Below are 8,159 nucleotides of genomic sequence, written 5' to 3'. Positions count from 1 at the left end.
CAACGCCGAGGCCAGAGGATTGTGAAGCCTCAAGATAGAAAGGACCTGGTGCCTGAATCACTGTGTGGAGAAGATCAGCTTCCAACCCTGGAACGCCACCTTGGACTGTCTTTTGAGGCAGAAATAAGCTTTCACTGCGTTTGAGCCTTTATACATTTGAGAGTCTGTTTGATCCAGCAGGAAGTGTTAACCCTAACTAACGGAGTGCTTATTAGGAGGAAAGGGACTTCCATCAAAACAGAGCTACATCTTTGGAAGATGGTTTTGGTGTTACATGCTCTTTTGTTTCTTCCTGCATACGGTGCAGAAAATGAACTTGTCTTTGAAAACAGGAAGAATAAGGGTGTCCTCCTCAGCAAGTACAGCTCTTCCTTCACTTACGATGGGGTTATGTCCCGATAAACTCATCGTAAGTTGAAAATATCATAAGTTAAAATGCATTTAATACATCAAACCTCTTGAACATGATAGCTTAGCCTAGCCTGACTTTACTGTGCTCAGAACACTTACATTCTAGCCTACAGTTGGACAAGATCATTTAACACAAAGCCCAGTTGAATATCTCATGTAATTGATTGAATGCTGTACTGAAAGTGAAAAACAGAAAGGTTGTCTGGATACAGAATGGTTGTGAGTGTATTGGTCTTTTACCCTCCTGATCTCATGGCTGGAGCTGTGGCTATCCCCGGCCAGCATCAGGAGAGAGTGTCGTATAGCATATCACTAGCCAGGGAAAAGATCAAAATTCAAAATTTGAAGTATGATTTCTGATGAATGTGTATCATTTTTGTGCCATCGCAAAGTCAAAAAAAATCATTAAGTCAAACCATCGTAAGTTGGGGACTGTCTGTCTATATAGCAGATATGATTCTGTGACCTTAATTCAAGTGTCCCCAAATTGTCACAGTTCTTTATTTTCTGTAACTCAAACTAAATCTAACCTTCCACCCATTTTATACCAGGAAGGGTGGAAAATTTAATCCTCATCTCAGGGCTGCAAAAAAGTCCTGAGAGTCTTAGGCAGCCCAGGAGCATCAGGAAGGATGCAGCGGTTATTCAATCATTTAACAACTAATGAGAGTATACCTCTGCCTGCGGGCTGAGGTAGCAGACCTCATGGGACATATGGTTTGGTGGTCGAGAAAGAAATGAATCAAATAATCACCGAAACAATGTGACGGGCTCCATGAAGTAGATGAAATAAATACTGGGAGAGCAATGGGAGGTTATTTGGTCTAATCAGAGAAGTAAAGGAATACTTCCCAAGACAGGGATGATTGGTCCTACCTGTAGGATTAAAAGAATGTTGCCAGATGGGGGAGAGTGTTTAAAGCAGAGAGGACACTATATATAAAATCTTTTACCTGGATAAAGCTACAGTAAACAGGAAGGTCTGAGCCAATGTCTGTATGACTAGGGTGAAAAATTGGGTTTGTAGAGGAGTAGAAATCTGGACCATGCAAAGCCATTGAGGTTCTCTTAAGCATTTTTCTTTCAATCCTAAATTCTGTGGAAAAATATTGACAGAATCGGGGGCGGGTGCCCAAGATACAATTTCATTTAGAAAAGACCCCTTGAATACAGAGTGGAGAATGAATTGGCAAGTGAGAAATAATGTTAGAGCAGATATAGGCAGAGCTGTTAGGAGGTCATTTTTTAAAAATTAACTAATTAACGAATTAATTAATTTTTGGCTGTTTTGGGTCGTCTCTGCTGTGAGCGGGCCCTCTATAGTTGCAGCAAGCAGGGGCCACTCTTCGCTGTGGTGCGCAGGCCTCTCATTGCGGTGGCCTGTCCTGTCGCGGAGCATGGGCTCTAGGCGCAGAGACTTCAGCAGTTGCAGCACGCAGGCTCAGTAGTTGTGGCACGCGGGCTCCAGAGCGCAGGCCCAGCAGCCGTGGCACGTGGGCCTAGCCACTCCGCGGCATGTGGGATCCTCCAGGACCAGGGATCGAAACCGCTTCCCCAGCACTGGCAGGCGAATTCCCAACCACTGCGCCACCAGGAAAGTCCCGGTATTTTAAATGTTTATTCAAGAGGTGGTAGTCCCTTGGCTGGTGGTGTAAATGGAGAAAAATTGAGAAATTTTAGATCTACTTAGGAAGTCATATGGAGAGAAGTTAGTGATGGATTGGAGGAAGTGAGTTTCGAGAATGACACCGAGGTTTCTATTTTCACAACAGAATGGCTGGTGGTGCCACAAACTGAGGTAGGAAACTCTAGAACAAAATTGTATTTGGGGGAGAAAGATTATGAGTTGAACTTGCATCTTCTTTTTCCCATGGGTTATTATGGATGTGTCCACTGGGTCCATTTTCTAAGCCTGTCAGGTCCCTTGAATTCTAGCTATACTCCCAGAGTTCTAATTTTGCTAGGCTCCCTCAATGACATCTTGTGACACAGCCTATTATAATGTCATGGGAGAGAGAAAAGGATACAAAAGTCAGGGTAAGAGAGAAACCAAAGGCCAGCCTGTAGGGAAAGCTGAGTGTGGGTCTCTCACACACGTGGCTCACAAAGTCACAGACCCCCGTATCTCTCCTTACTCCCCTGAGAAAGCTGGCTTCTCAGAAATCACATGTGCACTAGGAAGTACTTTGCACAACTCAGTGCCCCAAATGGCAGATTTTCTCACCCTTCTTATTCTCGGAAGCAGCATCTCTGACGCTTCAAGGTAGGCAGTCTTGCAGCTAGCATAGCTTTTTGCTCTTCAGTTGGCAAGAAAGATGTGGAACTTGGATATCTATGGTATCGATCTAGTTCCTCCTGGGCAACGTACCCCAGAGGACATTTGGCGTGAAGCACTCCATGGACACAGGTGTTCCATGACTGTCCTACTGCAACAGGGGCTATAGGGGGAGGGGCTGGAAGACAAGATTCCTTGGAGGAGGTGGCCTCAGGTCTCTCCACTAGTGGCCTTATTCAAGCAAACAAAATGCTTTATGAAAAGCATTTCTGTTTACCAAATTTTTAAAAATCATACTGGAGTCCACTGCCCTCACAGTAGCAGGTTGGGTCTTCCCTGGCCATCCAGTGGTTAAGACTCCACACATGCACTGCAGAGGGCATGGGTTTGATCCCTGGTCAGGGAACCAAGATCCCCTATGCCGTGTGGCCAAAAAAAGAACAAAAATAGCATGTTATATCTCACATTATCCACCTAAAGACGTCTTCAAGATCATGTCCAAGTGAAACCCCCATAATCAGAGCTCACATGTTAAATGTAACCCAGTCAGAGTAGAGAATGAGTCTTTTTTAATGAATCAGTTTTAATTGAACTGTAGTTGACTTACACTGTTGTGTTAGTTTCAGGTATACAGTAAAGTGATTCAGTTATACACATGTATATCTATTCTTTTTCATATCCTTTTCCATTATAGATATTACGAGATATTGAATACAGTTTCCTGTGCTCTACAGTAGGACCTTGTTGTCCTCTTCTTTAATGTGTTTTACTAACTGGCCAAAGTGATGTGCAATGACTTTAAGATGCCAAGAGGCTGCCGGTTGAGATTTGCAACAGATTGAATTTCTAGGAGGACATTACATCAAATCTACACATCTTCTCACGTGCTTGGCCCTTGTTTTATTTAATTTAGTTTTGTGGGGTTCAGTCCATATCTCCTCTGACACTATTTCCTTTATGACTTCATGGGACAAACTTGAAATATCTGCATGTCCATATTCTTTGACATTTTGAAATTGGCTGTGAGCTTTTTGAAAGAACTTTTTTTTTCATTGTTTATCATCCATTATTTATTTGGATTAATTTCAAGCTGGGTTCAGAAATTTTAACTTCAACTCAGGTGAACAGCAAAGTGATTCAGTTATACCCATACAGGTATCCATGCTTTTTCAAATTCTTTTCCCATTTAGGTTATTACTGAATATTGAGCTGAGTTCCTTGTGCTATATAGTGGGTCCTTGTTGGTTCTCTATTTTAAATATAGTACAGACTTTTAGAAATTTTTTTATGGAAAAATAAGTAAAACGCAGACTACTATTTAACAATATTTTCAAATAATAAGAGCTAGCAAGAAAGAAACCATTGCTTTTATACTAAGTTGATGTTGAAGAGTTTGAGCCTTGTATGACATGGGATGGGAAACAGCACACAAAAGTCAACACGTGCATGCAGGTGGGCAGGATACCAGCTGCGTGGACATGATATGAAGGAAGCATCAGTGACAGCTCAGATAGAGCCAAGTGTGCAGCATCTTCTGTTTTTTATTTTCTCTCTTGTTGAAAAAGCCATAACACTTGGTGTTGTGAAAACTAAATGAATCAATTGAGCGAGTGCCCAGTGCATGGCTTGGAGTGAACGTGTTAGGTTATAGTTAAGGCATATACAATGGACCATACGTAGAGTCCCTATTTTACACTATCATAGTTTCCAAAATTATATCTCGTCATAGCATTTGGAGGCTAATTCATCTCCTGTGCTCTACTTGCTACGTGTTATATTATGCATCCAGGTAGGTGATTGGAATAGCCCACAAAGGGAAGTCATCCATTGCTGGGAGTCAGTGCAGTAAGAGAGGGAGAGAGAGAGAGGGGGAGAGAGAGAGAGAGAAAAGGATCCTGCAGGCTTCAAAGGAACCAACCAATGTTAAACGTGGCTTGTCATCTGTCATGTTACTGAAGTAAAGCACACACACCTCGGTTCAGACCTCATGGAACAAAAATAAAGTGGAATCCACAGACGACCCGGACAGAGTGGAATATTCTCTTAGTTTATGAAAAGCTACAAGACTTTCTTATTGAGGCAGATTTGGAAACTGGTATCAGAACTCACTGCCCGTCTTGTAGTTTTTTATATACATGACTGGTTTATTAAACAGTCTGAGCTCATTAAAATAATTGTATATTTCCCCTGCCACAGGTCAGCTATTTCAATGTATTTCATTGATTGAGACACATATTTTATAAAACATTTCGACATTGCTGAAATCAGCATGAGTCTTGCCATCCACAGTGTCTTTAAGCCAATTAAAGAAAACAGCATATTGAATTTGCCTTTTCCATCTCTTAACAGTATATAGGGAAGGTCCCCCAACTTCCTAATTACACTGGGGTAAAAAAAGAGGTTCATTCAGCTGAGTTGAGCACAGTCAATGTCACTCTTTCACCTCCTCTCCTGCTGCGTCCACAGGACGTTGCCTGGGTGAGGTGCAGAATGTTCTGGTGAGGTCAGGTCCTTGGGGTCCTCCCCCTCCCTCCTTTGGGTCTCTCCTCCTCTGTTTGTTGGGGCTGGAAGGAAGAGCGGGATGTATGTTCCACTGTGTACGCTTTTAATTGTAACCTAGTGTATTGACACCATTAACTGAAAGCTTGTTGAATTAATTTACTTCTCACAGCCACACTAAGGTAGTGTTACTAGCTCCACCTTAGAGAGATTCAGTCATTGCCAGGATTAGGATTTAACCCTGTTTCTTGGCCACTAGGCAGAATCTTTTTTTTCCTTTTGCACATCAGTATTGAATTTTTTACATCAGTTGACAGTGATGTGTGGGGATCCATGGACGAGGGTTACAGAGAATCGCCAGGAGAGTTAAGGTTCCGATGCTCAGGAAGAGTGAAGGGGGCCAAACCTGAGCTGGTCATGTGTCACAGAACTTAGCAGTCGGGTAGAAGAAGGGCCCACATGGCAGCCGCTGAGGATAAGCCAGTGAGGGTCAGGGAAAATCAGTAGATAATGGTGTTTTGGAAGTTGACCAAAGGCAAGGGTTGGAGGAGGGGCTGACAGTACTTAGTGCTGCTGTGTCACATAAGATGAGCACAGAGAAGTGAGTGAAGGTATCAGATCTGGTGATGCAGGTGTCATTGGCAAGGAGACTTGGGAACAATGCTTCACATGCCTCAATACCTCCTGTATCTTTCAGGATAAAGGATAAAGACATCAGTGTCCTAGAACCTACAAGGCCTGGCAGGGTTTGACTATCACCTCCCTCTGAGGCCAGATCTTTTTTTTTGTTTTTCATGTCTGACATTTTTTTTTTTTTTTTTGGCGGTACACAGGCCTCTCACTGTTGTGGCCTCTCCCGTTGCGGAGCACAGGCTCCGGATGCGCAGGCTCAGCGACCATGGCTCACGGGCCCAGCCGCTCTGCGGCACGTGGGATCTTCCCGGACCGGGGCATGAACCCGTGTCCTCTGCATCAGCAGGTGGACTCTCAACCACTGTGCCACCAGGGAAGCCCCTGACTTTGTTTTTTATTCAGGTAGAATTGATATATAACATTGTATAAGTTTAAGGTATACCACGTGATGACTGTATATATTCATGTATTGTGATATAATATATATCATATATGTAAATATAAGGCTCTGCTTCTCTCTGTGGCAGGCTCATATGCCTCTTTCTGTTCCTTGAACACACTCTCCTCCTTTAAATATAAAGTTATTTCTGCCTGGAATACTCTTTCTTTCTCCCCATGTTCATTTAACTTCTTTTTTTTTTCAGACCTAGCTTCATTGCTTTTTATTTCACGCAAACTTCCTTGACCTCACGACCAGACCAAATACCTTATTATGTACTCAAATCATAACATCAAGTATTTCCTGTGTGCTAATTAATTATTGTCTCTTCCACTAAAGTATATTCCATCAGGGCAGGGAGCACGTCTTTTTTTGCTCACCATTTTTTCTCCATCACGGTGAAAACGACTGTCTTATATTGGGAGGTGACTATATATTTGTGGATGAATAAATGGATACTATCTGCTTCTGCAGTTCATCTCATGCAATCACTTTCTATCTTTTTTTTTTTAACATCTTTATTGGAGTATAATTGTTTTACATCAGTTTCTATCTTGATGTAACTTTTACTTTATATAACAAAAAATCTGGGAAATGATGATTAATTTAAAGAAAATATTTAAAATTAAAAAATACTATATCTTTAAAAAATCTAGTATAAGTCAATCAGCTATGATTATTTTGGCATTTATTGATCAAACTTTGAGATTGTTTTGGAGTGTTTCAACCACTCAGGAAGGACCCAGCTATTTACTCTTTTACATATAAATTCTGACATCACTTCCTGGTCCTTTCCCAGTGTCAGTGGTTCTTAAAAATGCCATTCGTCAGTCTTCTGCCCAGTCCCTGTTTCTCAGAATCAGTGGATCATACCAGTGTCACAAATGCTCCTTCTATTTCTATGAGAGTCTGTGGCTGCTACTGCTTGTCTAGGGCCGTGCTGGGCCTACATGTGATAAAGCAGAGATTTCCTCGGGTGCCCTGTGGAGAGGCCAGCTGCTTACCAGGCTCCCACCTCTATGTCCGGTTGTCCACCACCAAAGGGGAGCTGTGCTCTGTCCCCCAACAAGCTGTGAGGGCCTTCCTTCTTGCTTTAGCTCCTGGGTGCCTTTGCCCCCATTCTGAGAGCACTTGAATTGTGTACCTATTCACCCAGTGCTGTCTCTACATCAGGCCCTATTTCTTTGTACATTTGGAGTATCCCGTAAGCATTCTGCTACCTCAAGGTCTAATATTTCTGGTTGACACTAAACTCAATTTTAACACCTTAAAACACATAATCCAACTCATTTGTTGTTAGTTAATCTCAGTATTCCTTGGGTAGAATCTCTCTACCCGCCTGCCTGAAATGAAGTTGAATCTCCTAATTTCTTATTATTTCTTCAAAGCTGTGATATGCAAGCCCTTTTGAAATGTCTCTCTGAGGTGTCTGACCCCCTCTCCTTAGCTTGTTCAAAAGTATGTTTTCTTAACTTCACTTCCTTTTAAAAGATGGTGTGTCACGCAGTTTTTTCCTGGCCTCCAGTTTTACCAAATACCCTGCCACAGTAGCAAGCTAACAGAACACAAGTATTCACTTAAACATACTCTAAGCTAACCCCCAAATAGATTTCCATTGCCAATGTATTTTAAAAAATAGGCTGGGGAGCCAAGAACTAAAATCTGTGGCCTCTGACGCATACGTTTCCTTAGACCTACCTCCAAAACAGTAGTGCAGACATGCCCAGCTGTTTTATTTGTTCTCTGTTGCAAAAAGAGAACAAGATCATTTTTATGACATCAAGTTCTATCTTTCTGAGATTAAGAATCATAAAAGTACAAAGTAAAAAAGATTGGAGAAAGAGGTGAGAAAAATGAAAGAAGGTAGGAAGGTAAATAAGGTAAATAAGGAAAGCAAGATGA

This window comes from Grampus griseus (assembly GCF_964374135.1).
Source record: "Grampus griseus genome assembly, chromosome: 1".
Taxonomy (NCBI): domain Eukaryota; kingdom Metazoa; phylum Chordata; class Mammalia; order Artiodactyla; family Delphinidae; genus Grampus; species Grampus griseus.
This window is presented reverse-complemented; position numbering follows the sequence as displayed.